Below are 23,474 nucleotides of genomic sequence, written 5' to 3'. Positions count from 1 at the left end.
GTACATGGACCTATGTGATGTGTTTTTACCAGTGCCTTTGTATCGGTCCCTTTCCTTTACAATGTATGCCATGGCCACACTGTACTAAAGCGCGTCAAGGCGATGAAAATATCGCCAGGTGCTAAGAATTTCTTTTTTAAATTACATACCGGTACGCTGACCGTCAAAACCTGGATGGCTGCAAAGGGGGTTTACGTTCCTTGGGGCACGCATTGCATAATATGCAGAAAGGAGGAGACAATTGAGCATGTATTCATTGACTGCTGCGATGCTATCTTTCTTTGAGACGTGCTCCAGCGCACGATCAAAAAAGATTTCCCCATTGATGCACATGGCATGCGCTATTTGCAAATACAAAGTTACGACGGTACCCCATATGATATGATAATGCTTAGGGCTCCTCATAGCATTTGGAAATCCAGTATGGCAGCCATGCACTTTGATGTAGATGCACGAGCACCCACCCAGTACTTCAAAGAGTATATGAGAAATTTTGTGGATGAACAAAAGTTGCAGGAATTCACCCCAGAATGGTTGCCGCGCGTCGAATTACTATTCACGATAAAATCATTTTAACAGATGCGTGGCCACATCATTTGAGCCACGGTTTTTACAATGTTTTGGATTGTGTTGTGTAATTATCTGTTAATATGTGTATTGTTTACGTGAGCCGAAAACAGGCAATAAAGAAAAAAAAGACTCGGTGGCGCAACGGTAGCGCGTATGACTCCAGATCAGAAGGTTGCGTGTTCGAATCACGTCCGGGTCAAGTTCTCTTTTCTATTATTTTCAACTATCTTTCTATCTACTTATTTGTCGGTCTACAATAACTTGTCTCTTTACCTGTGCTTCATTGACAGAAGGCTGAGCAAAACATGCTACCGCGTGTGTGTGAACGGCTACCCTATAAACGGACTCGGTGGCGCAACTTTAGCGCGTCATACTCCAGATCAGAAGGTTGCGTGTTCGAACCATGTGCGGGTCAAATTCTCTTTTTTGTTATTTTTATCAGTCTATCTACTTATTTGTCATTCTACAATGACTTGTCTCTTTACCTGTGTTCATCGACAGAAGGCCGAGCAAAATATGCTACCGCGTGTGTCAGAAGGGCTACACTATAGGCGGACTCGGTTGCGCAACGGTACCACGTCTGACTCCAGATGAGAAGCATGCGCGTTCGAATCACGTCTGGGTGAAATTTTCTTCTTTATTAGTTTCAACTATCTGTCTATCTACTTATTTGTCGCTCTAAAATAACTTGTCTCTTTACCTGTGCTTCATCGACAGAAGGCTGAGCAAAACATGCTACCGCGTGTGTGGGAACGGCTACCCTAAGCGGACTCGGTGGCGCAACTTTAAAGCGTCATACTCCAGATCAGAGGGTTGCGTGTTCGAACAATGTGCGGGTCAAATTCTCTTTTTTGTTATTTTTATCTGTATATCTACCTATTTCTCATTCTACAATGACTTGTCTCTTTATCTGTGCTTCATCGACAGAAGGCCGAGCAAAACATGCTACGGCTTGTGTGCGAATGGCTACACTAAGTGGACTAGATGGCGACACGGTGGCACGTCTGACTCCAGATCAGAAGGTGGCGTGTTCAAATCACGTCCGGGTCAAATTCTCTTTTTTTATTATTTTCATCTATCTGTCTATCTACTCATTTGTCTGTCTACAGTGACTCTTCTCTTCCGCTGTGCTTCATCGACAGAAGGCCAGGCAAAACATGCTACCACGTGTGTGCAACGGCTACCCTAAGCGCACTCGGTGGCGAACTGGTAGCGCGTCCGACTCCAGATCAGAAGGTTGCGTGTTTGAACCGCGTGCGGGTCAAATTCTCTTTTTATTATTTTCATCTATCTGTCTATCTACTCTTTTGTCTGTCTACTCTGACTTGTCTCTTCACCTGTGCTTCACCGACAGAAGGCCAAGCAAAACATGCTACCACGTGTGTGCGAACGGCTACCCTAAGAAGACTCTGAGGCGCAACGGTAGCGCGTCAGACTCCTGATCAGAAGGTAGTGTGTTCGAACCGCGTGCGGGTCAAATTCTCTTTTTTATTATTTTCATCTATCTGTCTATCTACTCTTTTGTCTGTCTACAATGACTTGTATCTTCACCTGTGCTTCACCGACAGAAGGCCAAGCAAAACATGCTACCACGTGTGTGCGAACGGCTACCCTAAGCAGACTCTGAGGCGCAACGGTAGCGTGTCAGACTCCTGATCAGAAGGTAGCGTGTTCGAATCACGTCTGGGTGAAATTTTTTTATTATTTTAAACTATCTGTCTATCTACTTATTTGTCTGTCTGCAATGACTTGACCCTTTACCTGTGCTTCATCGACAGAAGGCCGAGCAAAACATGCTACCGCGTGTGTGCGAACGGCTACCCTAAGCGGACTCGGTGGCCCAACTTTAGCACGTCTGACTCCAGATCAGAAGGTTGCGTGTTCTAATCATGTCCGTGTCAAATTCTCTTTTTAATATTTTCATCTATCTGTCTATCTACTTATTTGTCCTTCTACAATGACTTGTTCCTTTACCTGTGCTTTGTCGACAGAAGGCCGTGCAAAACATGCTACCGTGTGTGTGCGAACGGCTACTCTAAACGGACTCGATGGCGCAACCTTAGCACGCCTGACTCCAGATCAGAAGGTTGCGTGTTCTAATCACGTCCGTGTCAAATTCTTTTTTGTTATTTTCATCTATCTGTCTATCTACCTAATTGTTCTTCTACAATGACTTGTTCTTCACCTGTGCTTCACCGACAGAAGGCCAAGCAAAACATGCTACCACGTGTGTGCGAACGGCTACCCTAAGCGGACTCTGAGGCGCAACGGTACCACGTCCGACTCCAGATGAGAAGGTTGTGTGTTCGAATAACGTTTGGGTCAAATTTTCTTTTTATTATTTTCATCAATCTTAATATCTACTTATTTGTCTCCCTACATTGACTTGTCCTTTATATGGGATTCATCGACAAAGGCCGAGCAAAACCTGCTACCACGTTTGTGCGAACGGCTACCCTAGGCGGACTTGGTGGCGCAATGGTAGCGCGTCTGACTCCAGATCAGAAGGTTGCGTGTTCGAATCACGTCTGGGTGAAATTTTCTTCTTTATTATTTTCAACTATCTGTCTATCTACCTATTTGTCGCTCTACAATAACTTGTCTCTTTACCTGTGCTTCATCGACAGAAGGCTGAGCAAAACATGCTACCGCGTGTATTCGAACGGCTACCCTAAGCGGACTCGGTGGCGCAACTTTAGAGCGTCATACTCCAGATCAGAGGGTTGCGTGTTCGAACAATGTGCGTGTCAAATTCTCTTTTTTGTTATTTTTATCTGTATATCTACCTATTTCTCATTCTACAATGACTTGTCTCTTTACCTGTGCTTCATCGACAGAAGGCCGAGCAAAACATGCTACGGCTTGTGTGCGAACGGCTACACTAAGTGGACTTGATGGCGAAACGGTAGCACGTCTGACTCCAGATCAGAAGGTGGCGTGTTCAAATCACGTCCGGGTCAAATTCTCTTTTTTTATTATTTTCATCTATCTGTCTACCTACTTATTTGTCTGTCTACAATGACTTGTCTCTTCATCTGTGCTTCGTCGACAGAAGGCCGAGCAAAACATGCTACGGCGTGTGTGCGAACCGCTACCCTCTAAGTGGACTTGCTGGCGACACGGTAGCACATCTGACTCCAGATCAGAAGTTCGCGAGTTCGAATCACGTCCGTGTTAAGTTCTCTTTTTAATATTTTTATCTATCTGTCTATCTACTTATTTGTCTGTCTACAATGACTTGTCTCTTTACCTGTGCTTCATCGACAGAAGGCCGAGAAAAACATGCTACCGGGTGTGTGCGAAGGGCTACCCTATGGGCGGATTCGGTTGCGCAACGGTACCACGTCTGACTCCGGATAAGAAGGATGCGTGTTCGAATCACGTCTGGGTCAAATTCTCTTTTTTGTTATTTTTATCTGTCTATCTACTTATTTGTCATTCTACAATGACTTGTCTCTTTACCTGTGCTTCATCGACAGAACGCCGAGCAAAACATGCTACCGCGTGTGTGCGTACGGCTACCCTAAGCGCACTCGGTGGCGCAACTGTAGCGTGTCTGACTCCCGCTCAGAAGGTTGCGTGTTCTAATGACGTCTGGGTCAAATTCTCTTTTTATTATTTTCATCTTTCTGTCTGTCTACTTATTTGTCTGTCTACAATGACTTGTCTCTTTACCTGTGCTTCATCGACAAAAGGCTGTGCAAAAGATGCAACCACGTTTGTGCGAACGGCTACCCTAAGCGGACTCGCTAGCGGAACTTTAGCACGTCTGACTCCAGATCAGAAGGTTGCGTGTTCGAATCATGTCCGGGTCAAATTCTCCTTTTTATTATTTTCATCTTTCTGTCTATCTACTCATTTGCATGTCTACAATGACTGATCTCTTCACCTGTGCTTCATCGATAGAAGGCCGAGCTAAACATGCTTCCACGTGTGTGCGAACAGCCACCCTAAGTGGACTCGGTGGCGACACGGTAGCACGTCTGACTCCAGATCAGAAGGTCTCGTGGTCGAATCACGTCCGCGTCAAGTTCTCTTTTTTACTATTTTCATCTATCTGTCTATCTACTTATTTGTCTGTCTACAGGGACTCTTCTCTTCAGCTGTGCTTCATCGACAGAAGGCCAGGCAAAACATGCTACCACGTGTGTGCAACGGCTACCCTAAGCGCACTCGGTGGCGAACTGGTAGCGCGTCCGACTCCAGATCAGAAGGTTGCGTGTTCGAACCACGTACGGGTCAAATTCTCTATTTTATTATTTTCATCTCTCTGTCTATCTACTCTTTTGTCTGTCTACACTGACTTGTCTTGTCACCTGTGCTTCACCGACAGAAGGCCAAGCAAAACATGCTACCACGTGTGTGCGAACTGCTACCCTAAGAAGACTCTGAGGCGCAACGGTAGCGCGTCAGACTCCAGATCAGAAGGTAGCGTGTTCGAACCGCGTGTGGGTCAAATTCTCTTTTTTATTATTTTCATCTATCTGTTTATCTACTCTTTTGTCTGTCTACAATGACTTGTCTCTTCACCTGTGCTTCACCGACAGAAGGCCAAGAAAAACATGCTACCACGTTTGTGCGAACGGCTACCCTAAGCAGACTCTGAGGCGCAAAGTAGCGCGTCAGACTACAGATCAGAAGGTAGCGTGTTCGAATCACGTCTGGGTGAAATTCTTTCTTTTATTATTTTCAACTATCGGTCTATCTACTTATTTGTCTGTCTACAATGACTTGTCTCTTTACCTTTGCTTCATCGACAGAAGGCCGAGCAAAACATGTTACCGCGTGTGTGCGAACGGCTACCCTAAGCGGACTCGGTGGCGCAACTTTAGCACGTCTGAATCCAGATCAGAAGGTTGCGTGTTCTAATCACGTCCGGGTCAAATTTTCTTTTTAATATTTTTATTTATCTGTCTATATACCTATTTGTCTGTCTACAATGTCTTGTCTCTTTACCTTTGCTTCATCGATAGAAGGCCGACAAAAACATTCTACCACGTGTGTGCGAACGGCAACATAAAGCGGACTCTGTGGCGAACCGGTAGCGCGTCTGATTCCAGATCAGAAAGTAGCGTGTTCGAATGACGTCCGGGTGAAATTCTCTTTTTTGTTATTTTTATCTGTCTATCTACTTATTTGTCATTCTACAATGACTTGTCTCTTTACCTGTGCTTCATCGACAGAAGGGCGAGCAAAACATGCTACCGCGTGTGTGCGAACGGCTACCCTAAGTGGACTTGATGGTGACACGGTAGCACGTCTGACTACAGATCAGAAGGTTGCGTGTTCGAATCATGTCCGGGTCAAATTCTCTTTTTTATTATTTTCATCTTTCTGTCTATCTACTCATTTGTCTGTCTACAATGACTGATCTCTTCACCTGTGCTTCATCGATAGAAAGCTGAGCAAAACATGCTTCCACGTGTGTGCGAACAGCCACCCTAAGTGGACTCGGTGGCGACACGGTAGCACGTCTGACTCCAGATCAGAAGGTCTCGTGGTCGAATCACGTCCGCGTCAAGTTCTCTTTTTTACTATTTTCATCTATCTGTCTATCTACTTATTTGTCTGTCTACAGTGACTCTTCTCTTCAGCTGTGCTTCATCGACAGAAGGCCAGGAAAAACATGCTACCACGTGTGTGAAACAGCTACCCTAAGCGGAATCGGTGGCGAACTGGTAGTGCGTCCGACTCCAGATCAGAAGGTTGCGTGTTGGAACCGCATGTGGGTCAAATTCTCTTTTTTGTTAATTTAATCTGTCTAACTACTGCTTTGTCTGTCTACAATGACTTGTCTTTTTAGCTGTGCTTCTTCGATAGAAGACCGAGCAAAACATGCTACCACGTGTGTGCGAACGGCGACCCTAAGCGGACTCGGTGGCGACCCGGTAGCACGTCTGACTCCCGATCAGAAGGTTGCGTGTTCGAATGACGTCCGGCTCAAGTTCTCTTTTCTATTATTTTCATCTATCTGTCTATCTACTTATTTGTCTTTCTACAATGACTTGTCTCTTTACCTGTGCTTCATCGACAGAAGGCCGAGCAATACATGCTACCACGTGTGTGCGAACGGCTGCCCTGAGCAAACTCGGAGGCGAAACGGTAGCGCGTCTGACTCCAGATTAGTAGGTTGCATGTTCGAATCACGTCCGGGTCAATTTCTCATTTTTATTGTTTTCAGCTATCTGTCTATCTACTTATTTGTCTCTCCACAATGACTTGTCTCTTTTCCTGTGCTTCATCGACAGAAGGCCGTGCAAAACATGCTACCACGTGTGTGCGAACGTCTGCCCTAAGCGCACTCGGTGGCGCAACTGTAGCGTGTCTGACTCCCGCTCAGAAGGTTGCGTGTTCTAATGACGTCTGGGTCAAATTCTCTTTTTATTATTTTCATCTTTCTGTCTGTCTACTTATTTGTCTGTCTACAATGACTTGTCCCTTTACCTGTGCTTCATCGACAGAAGGCCGAGCAAAATATGCTACCGCGTGTGTGCGAACGGCTACCCTAAGCGGACTCGGTGGCGCAATCTTAGCACGCCTGACTCCAGATGAGAAGGTTGCGCGTTCTAATCACGTTCGTGTCAAATTCTTTTTTTGTTATTTTCATCTATCTGTCTATTTACTTATTTGTCCTTCTACAATGACTTGTTCTTACCTGTGCTTCACCGACAGAAGGCCAAGCAAAACATGCTAGCACGTGTGTGCGAACGGCTACCCTAAGCGGACTCTGAGGCGCAACGGTACCACGTCTGACTCCAGATCAGAAGGTTGTGTGTTCGAATCACGTTTGGGTCAAATTTTTTTTATTATTTTTATCAATCTGAATATCTACTTATTTGTCTCCCTACAATGACTTGTCCATTTATTTGGGATTCATCGACAGAAGGCCGAGCAAAACATGCTACCACGTTTGTGCGAACGGCTACCCTAAGCGGACTTGGTGGCGCAATGGTAGCGCGTCTGACTCCAGATCAGAAGGTTGCGTGTTCGAATTACGTCTGGGTGAGATTCTCTTCTTTATTATTTTCAACTATCTGTCTATCTACTTATTTGTCAGTCTACAATAACTTGTCTCTTTACTTGTGCTTCATCGACAGAAGGCAGAGCAAAACATGCTACCGCGTGTGTGCGAACGGCTACCCTAAACGGACTCGGTGGCGCAACTTTAGCGCGTCATACTCCAGATCAGAGGGTTGCGTGTTCGAACAATGTGCGGGTCAAATTCTCTTTTTTGTTATTTTTGTCTGTCTATCTGCTTATTTGTCATTCTACAATGACTTTACTCTTTACGTGTGCTTCATCGACAGAAGGCCGAGCAAAACATGCTACCGCGTGTGTGCGAACGGCTACCCTAAGTGGACTTGATGGCGACACGGTAGCACGTCTGACTCCAGATCAGAAGGTTGCGTGTTCGAATCATGTCCGGGTCAAATTCTCTTTTTTATCATTTTCATCTTTCTGTCTATCTACTCATTTGCATGTCTACAATGACTGATCTCTTCACCTGTGCTTCATCGATAGAAGGCCGAGCAAAACATGCTTCCACGTGTGTGCGAACAGCCACCCTAAGTGGACTCGGTGGCGACACGGTAGCACGTCTGACTCCAGATCAGAAGGTCTCGTGGTCGAATCACGTCCGCGTCAAGTTCTCTTTTTTACTATTTTCATCTATCTGTCTATCTACTTATTTGTCTGTCTACAGGGACTCTTCTCTTCAGCTGTGCTTCATCGACAGAAGGCCAGGCAAAACATGCTACCACGTGTGTGCAACGGCTACCCTAAGCGCACTCGGTGGCGAACTGGTAGCGCGTCCGACTCCAGATCAGAAGGTTGCGTGTTCGAACCGCGTACGGGTCAAATTCTCTATTTTATTATTTTCATCTTTCTGTCTATCTACTCTTTTGTCTGTCTACACTGACTTGTCTCTTCACCTGTGCTTCACCGACAGAAGGCCAAGCAAAACATGCTACCACGTGTGTGCGAACTGCTACCCTAAGAAGACTCTGAGGCGCAACGGTAGCGCGTCAGACTCCAGATCAGAAGGTAGCGTGTTCGAACCGCGTGTGGGTCAAATTCTCTTTTTTATTTTTTTCATCTATCTGTTTATCTACTCTTTTGTCTGTCTACAATGACTTGTCTCTTCACCTGTGCTTCACCGACAGAAGGCCAAGAAAAACATGCTACCACGTTTGTGCGAACGGCTACCCTAAGCAGACTCTGAGGCGGAAAGTAGCGCGTCAGACTACAGATCAGAAGGTAGCGTGTTCGAATCACGTCTGGGTGAAATTCTTTCTTTTATTATTTTCAACTATCGGTCTATCTACTTATTTGTCTGTCTACAATGACTTGTCTCTTTACCTTTGCTTCATCGACAGAAGGCCGAGCAAAACATGCTACCGCGTGTGTGCGAACGGCTACCCTAAGCGGACTCGGTGGCGCAACTTTAGCACGTCTGAATCCAGATCAGAAGGTTGCGTGTTCTAAACGTCCGGGTCAAATTTTCTTTTTAATATTTTTATCTATCTGTCTATATACCTATTTGTCTGTCTACAATGACTTGTCTCTTTACCTTTGCTTCATCGATAGAAGGCCGACAAAAACATTCTACCACGTGTGTGCGAACGGCAACATTAAGCGGACTCTGTGGCGAACCGGTAGCGCGTATGATTCCAGATCAGAAAGTTGCGTGTTCGAATGACGTCCGGGTCAAATTCTCTTTTTTGTTATTTTTATCTCTCTATCTACTTATTTGTCATTCTACAATGACTTGTCTCTTTACCTGTGCTTCATCGACAGAAGGGCGAGCAAAACATGCTACCGCGTGTGTGCGAACGGCTACCCTAAGTGGACGTGATGGTGACACGGTAGCACGTCTGACTCCAGATCAGAAGGTTGCGTGTTCGAATCACGTCCGTGTCAAATTCTCTTTTTATATTATTTTCATGTATCTGTCTATCTACTTATTTGTCTGTCTATAATAACTTGTCTCTTCACCTGTGCTGCATCGACAGAAGGCCGAGCAAAACATGCTACCACGTGTGTGCGAACGGCTACACTAACTGGACTCGGTGGCGACACGGTAGCACGTCTGACTCCAGATCAGAAGGTCTCATGTTCGAATCACGTCCGGGTCAAGTTCTCTTTTTACTATTTTCATCTATCTATCTACTTATTTGTCTGTCTACATTGACTCTTCTCTTTAGCTGTGCTTCATCGACAGAAGGCCAGGCAAAACATGCTACCACGTGTGTGGAACAGCTACCCTAAGCGGACTCGGTGGCGAACTGGTAGTGCATCCGACTCCAGATCAGAAGGTTGCGTGTTGGAACCGCGTGCGGGTCAAATTCTCTTTTTTGTTATTTTCATCTGTCTAACTACTTATTTGTCTGTCTACAATGACTTGTCCCTTTACCTGTGCTTCTTCGATAGAAGACCGAGCATAACATGCTACCACGTGTGTGCCAACGGCGACCCTAAGCGGACTCGGTGGCGACCCCGTACCACGTCTGACTCCCGATCAGAAGTTTGCGTGTTCGAATGACGTCCGGCTCAAGTTCTCTTTTCTATTATTTTCATCTATCTGTCTATCTACTTATTTGTCTTTCTACAATGACTTGTCTCTTTACCTGTGCTTCATCGACAGAAGGCCGAGCAATACATGCTACCACGTGTGTGCGAACGGCTGCCCTGAGCAAACTCTGAGGCGCAACGGTAGCGCGTCTGACTGCAGATTAGTAGGTTGAATGTTCGAATCACGTCCGGGTCAATTTCTCATTTCTATTGTTTTCAGCTATCTGTCTATCTACTTATTTGTCTCTCCACAATGACTTGTCTCTTTACCTGTGCTTCGTCGACAGAAGGCCGTGCAAAACATGCTACCACGTGTGTGCGAACGTCTGCCCAAAGCGCACTCGGTGGCGCAACTTTAGCACGTCTGACTCCAGATCAGAAGGTTGCGTGTTCTAATCACGTCCGTGTCAAATTCTCTTTTTAATATTTTCATCCATCTGTCTATCTACTTATTTGTCCTTCTACAATGACTTGTTCCTTTACTTGTGCTTCGTCGAAAGAAGGCTGTGCAAAACATGCTACCGCGTGTGTGCGAACGGCTACCCTAAGCTGACTCGGTGGCGCAACCTTAGCACGCCTGACTCCAGATCAGAAGGTTGCGTGTTCTAATCAGGTCCGTGTCAAATTCTTTTTTTGTTATTTTCATCTATCTGTCTATCTACTTATTTGTCCTTCTACAATGACTTGTTCTTTACCTGTGCTTCACCGACAGAAGGCCAAGCAAAACATGCTACCACGTGTGTGCGAACGGCTACCCTAAGCGGACTCTGAGGCGCAACGGTACCACGTCTTACTCCAGATCAGAAGATTGTGTGTTCGAATCACGTTTGGGTCAAATTTTTTTTTATTAATTTCATCAATCTGAATATCTACTTATTTGTCTCCCTACAATGACTTGTCCCTTTATTTGGGATTCATCGACAGAAGGCCGAGCAAAACATGCTACCACGTTTCTGCGAACGGCTACCCTAAGCGGACTCGGTGGCGCAATGGTAGCGCGTCTGACTCCAGATCAGAAGGTTGCGTGTTCGAATCACGTATGGGTGAAATTCTCTTCTTTATTATTTTCAACTATCTGTCTATCGACTTATTTGTCGGTCTACAATAACTTGTCTCTTCACCTGTGCTTCATCGACAGAAAGCCGAGCAAAACATGCTACCGCGTGTGTGCGAACGGCTACCCTAAGCGGACTCGGTGGCGCAACTTTAGCGCGTCATACTCCAGATCAGAGGGTTGCGTGTTCGAACAATGTGCGGGTCAAATTCTTTTTTTTGTTATTTTTATCTGTCTATCTACTTATTTGTCATTCTACAATGACTTGTCTCTTTACCTGTGCTTCATCGACAGAAGGCCGAGCAAAACATGCTACGGCTTGTGTGCGAACGGCTACACTAAGTGGCCTTGATGGCGACACGGTAGCACACCTAACTCCAGATCAGAAGTTCGCGTGTTCGAATCACGTCCGTGTTAAGTTCTCTTTTTATTATTTTTATCTATCTGTCTATCTACTTATTTGTCTGTCTACAATGACTTGTCTCTTTACCTGTGCTTCATCGACAGAAGGCCAGGCAAAACATGCTACCACGTGTGTGCAACAGCTACCCTAAGCGGACTCGGTGGCGAACTGGTAGTGCGTCCGACTCCAGATCAGAAGGTGGCGTGTTGGAACCGCGTGCGGGTCAAATTCTCTTTTTGGTATTTTCATCTGTCTAACTACTTCTTTGTCTGTCTACAATGACTTGTCTCTTTACCTGTGCTTCTTCAATAGAAGACCGAGCAAAACATGCTACCACGTGTGTGCGAACGGCTACCCTAAGCGGACTCGGTGGCGATCCGGTAGCACGTCTGACTTCAGATCAGAAGGTTGCGTGTTCGAATGACGTCCGGGTAAAGTTCTCTTTTCTATTATTTTCATCTATCTGTCTGTCTACTTATTTGTCTTTCTACAATGACTTGTCTCTTTACCTGTGCTTATCGACAGAAGGCCAAGCAATACATGCTACCACGTGTGTGCGAACGGCTGCCCTGAGCAAACTCGGAGGCGCAACGGTAGCGCGTCTGACTCCAGATCAGTAGGTTGCATGTTCGAATCACGTCCGGGTCAATTTCTCATTTTTATTGTTTTCAGCTATCTGTCTATCTACCTATTTGTCTCTCCACAATGACTGGTCTCTTTACCTGTGCTTCATCGACAGAAGGCCGTGCAAAACATGCTACCACGTGTGTGCGAACGCCGGCCCAAAGCGCACTCGGTGGCGCAACTGTAGCGTGTCTGACTCCCGCTCAGAAGGTTGCGTGTTCTAATCACCTCTGGGTGAAATTCTCTTTTTATTATTTTCATCTATCTGTCTGTCTACTTATTTGTCTGTGTACAATGACTTGTCTCTTTACCTTTGCTTCATCGACAAAAGGCTGTGCAAAAGATGCTACCACGTTTGGGCGAACGGCTACCCTAAGTGGACTCGCTAGCGCAACTTTAGCACGTCTGACTCCAGATAAGAAGGTTGCGTGTTCTAATCACGTCCGGGTCAAATCCTTTTTTTATTATTTTCACCTATCTGTCTATCTACTTATTTGTCTGTCTGCAATGACTTGTCAATTTACCTGTGCTTCATCGACAGAAGGCCGAGCAAAACATGCTACCGCGTGTGTGCGAACGGCTACCCAATGCGGACTCGGTGGCGCAACTTTAGCACGTCTGACTCCAGATCAGAAGGTTGCGTGTTCTAATCACGTCCGTGTCAAATTCTCTTTTTAATATTTTCATCTATCTGTCTATCTACTTATTTGTCTGTCTACAATGACTTGTCTCTTTACTTGTGCTTTATCGGCAGAAGGCCGAGCAAATCTTGCTACCGCGTGTGTGCGAACGGCTACCCTAAGCGGACTCGGTAGCGCAACTTTAGCGCGTCATACTCCAGATCAGAAAGTTGCATGTTCGAGCCATGTGCGGGTCAAATTCTCTTTTTTTGTTATTTTTATCTGTCTATCTACCCATTTGTCATTCTACAATAACTGGTCTCTTTACCAGTGCTTTATCGACAGAAGGCCGAGAAAAACATGCTACCACGTGTGTGCAACAGCTACCCTAAGCGGACTCGGTGGCGAACTGGTAGTGCGTCCAACTCCAGATCAGAAGGTTGCGTGTTGGAACCGCGTGCGGGTCAAATTCTCTTTTTGGTATTTTCATCTATCTGTTTATCTACTTATTTGTCTCTCTACAATGACTCTTTTCTTTAGCTGTGCTTCATCGACAGAAGGCCAGGCAAAACATGCTACCACGTGTGTGCAACAGCTACCTTAAGCGGACTCGGTGGCGAACTCGTAGCACGTCTGACTCCAGATCAGAAGGTTGCGTGTTCGAATGACCTCCGGGTCAAGTTCTCTTTTCTATTATTTTCATCTATCTGTCTATCTACTTATTTGTCTTTCTACAATGACTTGTCTCTTTACCTGTGCTTCATCGACAGAAGGCCGAGCAATACATGCTACCACATGTGTGCGAACGGCTGTACTGAGCAAACTCGGAGGCGCAACGGTAGTGCGTCTGACTCCAGATCAGTAGGTTGCATGTTCGAATCACGTCCGGGTCAATTTCTCATTTTTATTGTTTTCAGCTATCTGTCTATCTACTTATTTGTCTCTCCACAATGACTTGTCTCTTTACCTGTGCTTCATCGACAGAAGGCCGTGCAAAACATGCTACCACGTGTGTGCGAACGTCTGCCCAAAGCGCACTCGGTGGCGCAACCTTAGCACGTCTGACTCCCGCTCAGAAGGTTGCGTGTTCTAATCACGTCCGTGTCAAATTCTTTTTTTTTGTTATTTTCATCTATCTGTCTATCTACTTATTTGTCCTTCTACAATAACTTGTTCTTTATCTGTGCTTTGTCGACAGAAGGTCGTGCAAAACCTGCTACCGCATGTGTGCGAACGGCCACCCTAAATGGACTCGGTGGCGCAACGGTAGTCCGTCTGACGCCAGATCAGAAGGTTGCGTGTTCGAATCACGTCCGGGTCAAATTCTCTTTTTTATCATTTTCATCTGTCAATCTTCTTATTTGTCTGTCTACATGACTTGTCTCTTTACCTGTGCTGCATCGACAGAAGGACGAACAAAACATGCTACCACGTGAGTGTGAACGGCTACACTAAGTGGACTCGGTGGCGACACGGCAGCACTCTGACTCCAGATCAGAAGGTTACGGGTTCGAATCACGTCCGGGTTAAGTTCTCTTTTTTACTATTTTCATTATCTGTCTATCTACTTATTTGTCTGTCTACAATGACTCTTCTCTTTAGCTGTGCTTCATCGACAGAAGGCCGAGCAAAACATGCTACCACGTGTGTGCGAACGTCTACCCTAAACAGACGTAGTGGCGACACGGTAGCACGTCTGACTCCAGATCACATGGTTGCGTGTTCGAATCACGTCTGGGTCAAATTCTCTTTTTTATTATTTTCAACTATCTGTCTATCTACTTATTTGTCTGTCTACAATGACTTGTCTCTTTGCCTGTGTTTCATCGACAGAACGCCGACCAAAACATGCTACCGCGTGTGTGCAAACGGCTACCCTAAGCGGACACGGTGGTGCAACGGTAGCGCGTCTGACACCAGATCAGAAGGTTGCGTGTTCGAATCACGTCTGGGTCAAATTCACTTCTTTATTATTTTCAACTATCTGTCTATCTACTTATTTGTCGGTCAACAATAACTTGTCTCTTTACCTGTGCTTCATCGACAGAAGGCCGAGCAAAACATGCTACCGTGTGTGTGCGAACGGCTACCCTAAGCGGACTCCGTGGCGCAATGGTACCACGTCTGACTCCAGATGACAAGGATGCGTGTTCGAATCATGTCTGGGTCAAATTCTCTTTTTTGTTATTTTTATCTGTCTATCTACCTTTTTGTCATTCTACAATGACTTGTCTCTTTACCTGTGCTTCATCGACAGAAGGCCGAGCAAAACATGCTACCGCGTGTGTGCGGACGGTTACCCTAAGTGGACTTGATGGCGACACGGTAGCACGTCTGACTCCAGATCAGAAGGTTGCGTGTTCGAATCACGTCCGGGTCAAATTCTCTTTTTTAATATTTTCATCTATCTGTCTATCTACTCATTTGTCTGTCTACAATAACTCATCCCTTCATCTGTGCTTCATCGATAGAAGGCCGAGCAAAACATGCTACCACGTGTGAACAGCCACCCTAAGTGGACTCGGTGGCGAACTGGTAGCGCGTCCGAATCCAGATCAGAAGGTTGCGTGTTCGAGTCACGTCCGGGTCAAATGCTCTTTTTTCATATTTTCATCTGTCTATCTACTTATTTGTCTGTCCACAATGACTTGTCTGTTTATCTGTGCTGCATCGACAGAAGGCCGAGCAAAACATGCTACCCCGTGTGTGCGAACGGCTACACTAAGTGGACTCGGTGGCGACACGGTAGCACGTCTGACTCCAGATCAGAATGTTGCGTGTTCAAATCACGTCCGGGTCAAATTCTATTTTTATATTTTTTTCATCTATCTGTCTATCTACTTATTTGTCTGTCTACAATGACTTGTCTCTTCACCTGTGCTGCATCGACAGAAGGCCGAGCAAAACATGCTACCACGTGTGTGCGAACGGCTACACTAAGTGGACTCGGTGGCGACACGGTAGCACGTCTAACTCCAGATCAGAAGGTCTCGTGTTCGAATCACGTCCGGGTCAAGTTCTCTTTTTTACTATTTTCATCTCTCTTTCTATCTACTTATTTGTCTGTCTACAGTGACTCTTCTCTTTAGCTGTGCTTCATCGACAGAAGGCCAGGCAAAACATGCTACCACGTGTGTGCAACAGCTACCCTAAGCGGACTCGGTGGCGAACTGGTAGTGCGTCCAACTCCAGATCAGAAGGTTGCGTGTTGGAACCGCGTGCGGGTCAAATTCTCTTTTTGTTATTTTCTTCTGTCTAACTACTTCTTTGTCTGTCTACAATGACTTGTCTCTTTACCTGTGCTTCTTCGATAGAAGACCGAGCAAAACATGCTACCACGTGTGTGCGAACGGCTATCCTAAGCGGACTCGGTAGTGAACTGGTAGCGCGTCCGACTCCAGATCAGAAGGTCTCGTGTTCGAATCATGTCCGGGTCAAGTTCTCTTTTTACTATTTTCATCTATCTGTCTATCTACTCATTTGTCTGTCTACAGTGACTCTTCTCATTAGCTGTGCTTCATCGACAGAAGGCCAGGCAAAACATGCTACAACGTGTGTGCAACAGCTACCCTAAGCGGACTCGGTGGCGAACTGGTAGTGCGTCCGACTCCAGATCAGAAGCTTGCGTGTTGGAACCGCGTGCGGGTCAAATTCTCTTTTTGTTATTTTCATCTGTCTATCTACTTATTTGTCTTTCTACAATGTCTTGTCTCTTTACCTGTACTTCATCGACAGAAGGCCGAGCAATACATGCTACCACGTGTTTGCGAACGGCTGTACTGAGCAAACTCGCTAGCGCAACTTTAGCACGTCTGACTCCAGATCAGAAGGTTGCGTGTTCTAATCACGTCCGGGTCAAATTCTCTTTTTATTATTTTCATCTATCTGTCTATCTACTTATTTGTCTGTCTGCAATGACTTGTCCCTTTACCTGTGCTTCATCGACAGAAGTCCGAGCAAAACATGCTACCGCGTGTGTGCGAACGGCTACCCTAAGCGGACTCGGTGGCGCAACTTTAGCACGTCTGACTCCAGATCAGAAGGTCGCGTGTTCTAATCACGTCCGTGTCAAATTCTCTATTTATTATTTTCATCTATCTGTCTATCTACTTATTTGTCCTTCTACAATGACTTGTTCCTTTACCTGTGCTGCATCGACAGAAGGCCGAGCAAAACATGCTACCACGTGTGTGCGAACGGCTACACTAAGTGGACTCGGTGGCGACACGGTAGCACGTCTGACTCCAGATCAGAAGTTTGCGTGTTCGAATCACGTCCGTGTTAAGTTCTCTTTTTTATTATTTTCATCTATCTGTCTATCTACTTATTTGTCTTTCTACAATGAATTGTCTCTTTACCTGTGCTTCATCGACAGAAGGCCGAGCAAAGCATGCTACCGCGTGTGTGCGAAGGGCTACCCTATAGGCGGACTCGGTTGCGCAACGGTACCACGTCTGCCTCCAGATAAGGAGGTTGCGTGTTCGAATCACGTCTGGGTCAAACTCTCTTTTTTTATTTTTATCTGTCTATCTACTTATTTGTCATTCTACAATGACTTATCTCTTTACCTGTGCTTCATCGACAGAAGGCCGAGAAATACATGCTACCGCGTGTGTGTGAACGGCTACCCTAAGTGGACTTGATGGCGACACGGTAGCACGTCTGACTCCAGATCAGAATGTTGCGTGTTCGAATCACGTCCAGGTCAAATTCTATTTTTATATTTTTTTCATCTATCTGTCTATCTACTTATATGTCTGTCTACAATGACTTGTCTCTTCACCTGTGCTGCATCGACAGAAGGCCGAGCAAAACATGCTACCACGTGTGTGCGAACGGCTACACTAAGTGGACTCGGTGGCGACACGGTAGCACGTCTGACTCCAGATCAGAAGGTCTCGTGTTCGAATCACGTCCGGGTCAAGTTCTCTTTTTTACTATTTTCATCTCTCTTTCTATCTACTTATTTTTCTGTCTACAGTGACTCTTCTCTTTAGCTGTGCTTCATCGACAGAAGGCCAGGCAAAACATGCTACCACGTGTGTGCAACAGCTACCCTAAGCGGACTCGGTGGCGAACTGGTAGTGCGTCCAACTCCAGATCAGAAGGTTGCGTGTTGGAACCGCGTGCGGGTCAAATTCTCTTTTTGTTATTTTCATCTATCTGTTTATCTACTTATTTGTCTCTCTACAATGACTCTTTTCTTTAGCTGTGCTTCATCGACAGAAGGCCAGGCAAAACATTTTACCACGTGCGTGCAACAGCTACCTTAAGCGGACTCGGTGGCGAACTCGTAGCACGTCTGACTCCAGATCAGAAGGTTGCGTGTTTGAATGACGTCCGGGTCAAGTTCTCTTTTCTATTATTTTCATCTATCTGTCTATCTACTTATTTGTCTTTCTACAATGACTTGTCTCTTTACCTGTGCTTCATCGACAGAAGGCCGAGCAATACATGCTACCACATGTGTGCGAACGGCTGTACTGAGCAAACTCGGAGGCGCAACGGTAGTGCGTCTGACTCCAGATCAGTAGGTTCCATGTTCGAATCACGTCCGGGTCAATTTCTCATTTTTATTGTTTTCAGCTATCTGTCTATCTACTTATTTGTCTCTCCACAATGACTTGTGTCTTTACCTGTGCTTCGTCGACAGAAGGCCGTGCAAAACATGCTACCAAGTGTGTGCGAACGTCTGCCCAAAGCGCACTCGGTGGCGCAACCTTAGCACGTCTGACTCCCGCTTAGAAGGTTGCGTGTTCTAATCACGTCCGTGTCAAATTCTTTTTTTTTGTTATTTTCATCTATCTGTCTATCTACTTATTTGTCCTTCTACAATGACTTGTTCTTTACCTGTGCTTTATCGACAGAAGGCCGTGCAAAACCTGCTACCGCATGTGTGTGAACGGCCACCCTAAATGGACTCGGTGGCGCAACGCTAGTCCCTCTGACGCCAGATCAGAAGGTTTCGTGTTCGAATCACGTCCGGGTCAAATTCTCTTTTTTATCATTTTCATCTGTCAATCTACTTATTTGTCTGTCTACATGACTTGTCTCTTTACCTGGGCTGCATCGACAGAAGGACGAACAAAACATGCTACCGCGTGTGTGCGAAGGGCTACCCTATAGGCGGACTCGGTTGCGCAACGGTACCACGTCTGCCTCCAGATAAGGAGGTTGCGTGTTCGAATCACGTCTGGGTCAAACTCTCTTTTTTTATTTTTATCTGTCTATCTACTTATTTGTCATTCTACAATGACTTATCTCTTTACCTGTGCTTCATCGACAGAAGGCCGAGAAATACATGCTACCGCGTGTGTGTGAACGGCTACCCTAAGTGGACTTGATGGCGACACGGTAGCACGTCTGACTCCAGATCAGAATGTTGCGTGTTCGAATCACGTCCGGGTCAAATTCTATTTTTATATTTTTTTCATCTATCTGTCTATCTACTTATATGTCTGTCTACAATGACTTGTCTCTTCACCTGTGCTGCATCGACAGAAGGCCGAGCAAAACATGCTACCACGTGTGTGCGAACGGCTACACTAAGTGGACTCGGTGGCGACACGGTAGCACGTCTGACTCCAGATCAGAAGGTCTCGTGTTCGAATCACGTCCGGGTCAAGTTCTCTTTTTTACTATTTTCATCTCTCTTTCTATCTACTTATTTGTCTGTCTACAGTGACTCTTCTCTTTAGCTGTGCTTCATCGACAGAAGGCCAGGCAAAACATGCTACCACGTGTGTGCAACAGCTACCCTAAGCGGACTCGGTGGCGAACTGGTAGTGCGTCCAACTCCAGATCAGAAGGTTGCGTGTTGGAACCGCGTGCGGGTCAAATTCTCTTTTTGTTATTTTCATCTATCTGTTTATCTACTTATTTGTCTCTCTACAATGACTCTTTTCTTTAGTTGTGCTTCATCGACAGAAGGCCAGGCAAAACATTTTACCACGTGCGTGCAACAGCTGCCTTAAGCGGACTCGGTGGCGAACTCGTAGCACGTCTGACTCCAGATCAGAAGGTTGCGTGTTTGAATGACGTCCGGGTCAAGTTCTCTTTTCTATTATTTTCATCTATCTGTCTATCTACTTATTTGTCTTTCTACAATGACTTGTCTCTTTACCTGTGCTTCATCGACAGAAGGCCGAGCAATACATGCTACCACGTGTGTGCGAACGGCTGTACTGAGCAAACTCGGAGGCGCAACGGTAGTGCGTCTGACTCCAGATCAGTAGGTTCCATGTTCGAATCACGTCCGGGTCAATTTCTCATTTTTATTGTTTTCAGCTATCTGTCTATCTACTTATTTGTCTCTCCACAATGACTTGTGTCTTTACCTGTGCTTCGTCGACAGAAGCCGTGCAAAACATGCTACCAAGTGTGTGCGAACGTCTGCCCAAAGCGCACTCGGTGGCGCAACCTTAGCACGTCTGACTCCCGCTTAGAAGGTTGCGTGTTCTAATCACGTCCGTGACAAATTCTTTTTTTTGTTATTTTCATCTATCTGTCTATCTACTTATTTGTCCTTCTACAATGACTTGTTCTTTACCTGTGCTTTATCGACAGAAGGCCGTGCAAAACCTGCTACCGCATGTGTGTGAACGGCCACCCTAAATGGACTCGGTGGCGGAACGCTAGTCCCTCTGACGCCAGATCAGAAGGTTTCGTGTTCGAATCACGTCCGGGTCAAATTCTCTTTTTTATCATTTTCATCTGTCAATCTACTTATTTGTCTGTCTACATGACTCTTCTCTTTAGCTGTGCTTCATCGACAGAAGGCCGAGCAAAACATGCTACCACGTGTGTGCGAACGTCTACCCTAAACGGACGTAGTGGCGACACGGTAGCACGTCTGACTCCAGATCAGAAGGTTGCGAGTTCGAATCACGTTCAGGTGAAATTCTCTTTTTTAATGTTTTCATCTATCTTCTTATCTACCTATTTGTCAGTCTACATTGACTTGTCTCTTTACCTGTGCTTCATCGACTCAAGGCCCAGCAAAACATGCTACCACGTGTGTGCGAACGGCTAGACAAAGTGGACTCGGTGGCGACACGGTAGCATGTCTGACTCCAGATCAGAATGTTGCGTGTTCGAATCACGTCCGGGTCAAATTCTATTTTTATATTTTTTTCATCTATCTGTCTATCTACTTATATGTCTGTCTACAATGACTTGTCTCTTCACCTGTGCTGCATCGACAGAAGGCCGAGCAAAACATGCTACCACGTGTGTGCGAACGGCTACACTAAGTGGACTCGGTGGCGACACGGTAGCACGTCTGACTCCAGATCAGAAGGTCTCGTGTTCGAATCACGTCCGGGTCAAGTTCTCTTTTTTACTATTTTCATCTCTCTTTCTATCTACTTATTTGTCTGTCTACAGTGACTCTTCTCTTTAGCTGTGCTTCATCGACAGAAGGCCAGGCAAAACATGCTACCACGTGTGTGCAACAGCTACCCTAAGCGGACTCGGTGGCGAACTGGTAGTGCGTCCAACTCCAGATCAGAAGGTTGCGTGTTGGAACCGCGTGCGGGTCAAATTCTCTTTTTGTTATTTTCATCTATCTGTTTATCTACTTATTTGTCTCTCTACAATGACTCTTTTCTTTAGCTGTGCTTCATCGACAGAAGGCCAGGCAAAACATTTTACCACGTGCGTGCAACAGCTACCTTAAGCGGACTCGGTGGCGAACTCGTAGCACGTCTGACTCCAGATCAGAAGGTTGCGTGTTTGAATGACGTCCGGGTCAAGTTCTCTTTTCTATTATTTTCATCTATCTGTCTATCTACTTATTTGTCTTTCTACAATGACTTGTCTCTTTACCTGTGCTTCATCGACAGAAGGCCGAGCAATACATGCTACCACGTGTGTGCGAACGGCTGTACTGAGCAAACTCGGAGGCGCAACGGTAGTGCGTCTGACTCCAGATCAGTAGGTTCCATGTTCGAATCACGTCCGTGTCAATTTCTCATTTTTATTGTTTTCAGCTATCTGTCTATCTACTTATTTGTCTCTCCACAATGACTTGTGTCTTTACCTGTGCTTCGTCGACAGAAGGCCGTGCAAAACATGCTACCAAGTGTGTGCGAACGTCTGCCCAAAGCGCACTCGGTGGCGCAACCTTAGCACGTCTGACTCCCGCATAGAAGGTTGCGTGTTCTAATCACGTCCGTGTCAAATTCTTTTTTTTTTGTTATTTTCATCTATCTGTCTATCTACTTATTTGTCCTTCTACAATGACTTGTTCTCTACCTGTGCTTTATCGACAGAAGGCCGTGCAAAACCTGCTACCGCATGTGTGTGAACGGCCACCCTAAATGGACTCGGTGGCGCAACGCTAGTCCCTCTGACGCCAGATCAGAAGGTTTCGTGTTCGAATCACGTCCGGGTCAAATTCTCTTTTTTATCATTTTCATCTGTCAATCTACTTATTTGTCAGTCTACATTGACTTGTCTCTTTACCTGTGCTTCATCGACTCAAGGCCCAGCAAAACATGCTACCACGTGTGTGCGAACGGCTAGACAAAGTGGACTCGGTGGCGACACGGTAGCATGTCTGACTCCAGATCAGAAGGTTGCGTGTTCGAATCACGTCCGGGTCAAGTTCTCTTTTTTATTTTTTCATCTATCTGTCTATCTACTTATTTGTCTGTCTACATTGACTTGTCTCTTTACCTGTGCTTCATCGACAGGAGGCCGAACAAAACATTCTACCGCGTGTGTGCGAAGAGCTACCCTATAAACGGACTCAGTGGTGCAACGGTACCACGGCTGTCTCCAGATCAGAAGGTTGTGTGTTCGAATCACGTCCGGGTCAAATTCTCTTTTTATTATTTTCATCTATCTGTCTATCTACTTAATTGTCTGTCTACAATGACTTGTCTCTTTACCTGTGCTTCATCGACAGAAGGCCGAGCAAAACATGCTACCGCGTGTGTGCGAACGCCTACACTAAGTGGACTCGGTGGCAATACAGTAGCACGTCTGACTCCAGATCACATGGTTGCGTGTTCGAATCACGTCTGGGTCAAGTTCTCTTTTTTATTATTTTCAACTATCTGTCTATCTACTTATTTGTCTGTCTACAATGACTTGTCTCTTTACCTGTGTTTCATCGACAGAACGCCGACCAAAACATGCTACCGCGTGTGTGCGAACGGCTACCCTAAGCGGACACGGTGGTGCAACGGTAGCACGTCTGACTCCAGATCAGAAGGTTGCGTGTTCGAATCACGTCTGGGTCAAATTCACTTCTTTATTATTTTCAACTATCTGTCTATCTACTTATTTGTCGGTCAACAATAACTTGTCTCTTTACCTGTGCTTCATCGACAGAAGGCCGAGCAAAACATGCTACCGTGTGTGTGCGAACGACTACCCTGAGCGGACTCAGTGGCGCAACGGTACCACGTCTGACTCCAGATGAGAAGGATGCGTGTTCGAATCATGTCTGGGTCAAAATCTCTTTTTTGTTATTTTTATCTGTCTATCTACCTATTTGTCATTCTACAATGACTTGTCTCTTTACCTGTGCTTCATCGACAGAAGGCCGAGCAAACCTTGCTACCGCGTGTGTGCGGACGGCTACCCTAAGTGGACTTGATGGCGACACGGTAGCACGTCTGACTCC

The 23,474-nt window shown here is 45.8% G+C and overlaps 5 non-coding genes across 5 annotated transcripts; all 5 read left to right on the top strand.

Moving 5' to 3' along the window:
• The first annotated feature begins 697 nt into the window (after positions 1 to 697).
• On the top strand, positions 698 to 769 carry TRNAW-CCA (transfer RNA tryptophan (anticodon CCA)). Its single transcript has one exon. It is a non-coding gene; the product is annotated as a tRNA-Trp (tRNA).
• Positions 770 to 3,034: 2,265 nt separating this feature from the next.
• Positions 3,035 to 3,106, top strand: TRNAW-CCA (transfer RNA tryptophan (anticodon CCA)). The gene has a single exon. It is a non-coding gene; the product is annotated as a tRNA-Trp (tRNA).
• Positions 3,107 to 7,504: 4,398 nt separating this feature from the next.
• Positions 7,505 to 7,576, top strand: TRNAW-CCA (transfer RNA tryptophan (anticodon CCA)). The gene has a single exon. It is a non-coding gene; the product is annotated as a tRNA-Trp (tRNA).
• Positions 7,577 to 11,115: 3,539 nt separating this feature from the next.
• TRNAW-CCA (transfer RNA tryptophan (anticodon CCA)) lies at positions 11,116 to 11,187 on the top strand. The gene has a single exon. It is a non-coding gene; the product is annotated as a tRNA-Trp (tRNA).
• Positions 11,188 to 23,016: 11,829 nt separating this feature from the next.
• On the top strand, positions 23,017 to 23,088 carry TRNAW-CCA (transfer RNA tryptophan (anticodon CCA)). The gene has a single exon. It is a non-coding gene; the product is annotated as a tRNA-Trp (tRNA).
• The last annotated feature ends 386 nt before the right edge of the window (positions 23,089 to 23,474 follow it).

This window comes from Rhipicephalus microplus, chromosome 5 (genome assembly GCF_043290135.1).
Source record: "Rhipicephalus microplus isolate Deutch F79 chromosome 5, USDA_Rmic, whole genome shotgun sequence".
In the NCBI taxonomy this organism is placed as follows: domain Eukaryota; kingdom Metazoa; phylum Arthropoda; class Arachnida; order Ixodida; family Ixodidae; genus Rhipicephalus; species Rhipicephalus microplus.
The sequence above is the reverse complement of the archived record's forward strand: the minus strand, read 5'-3'. Positions and strand labels throughout refer to the sequence as shown.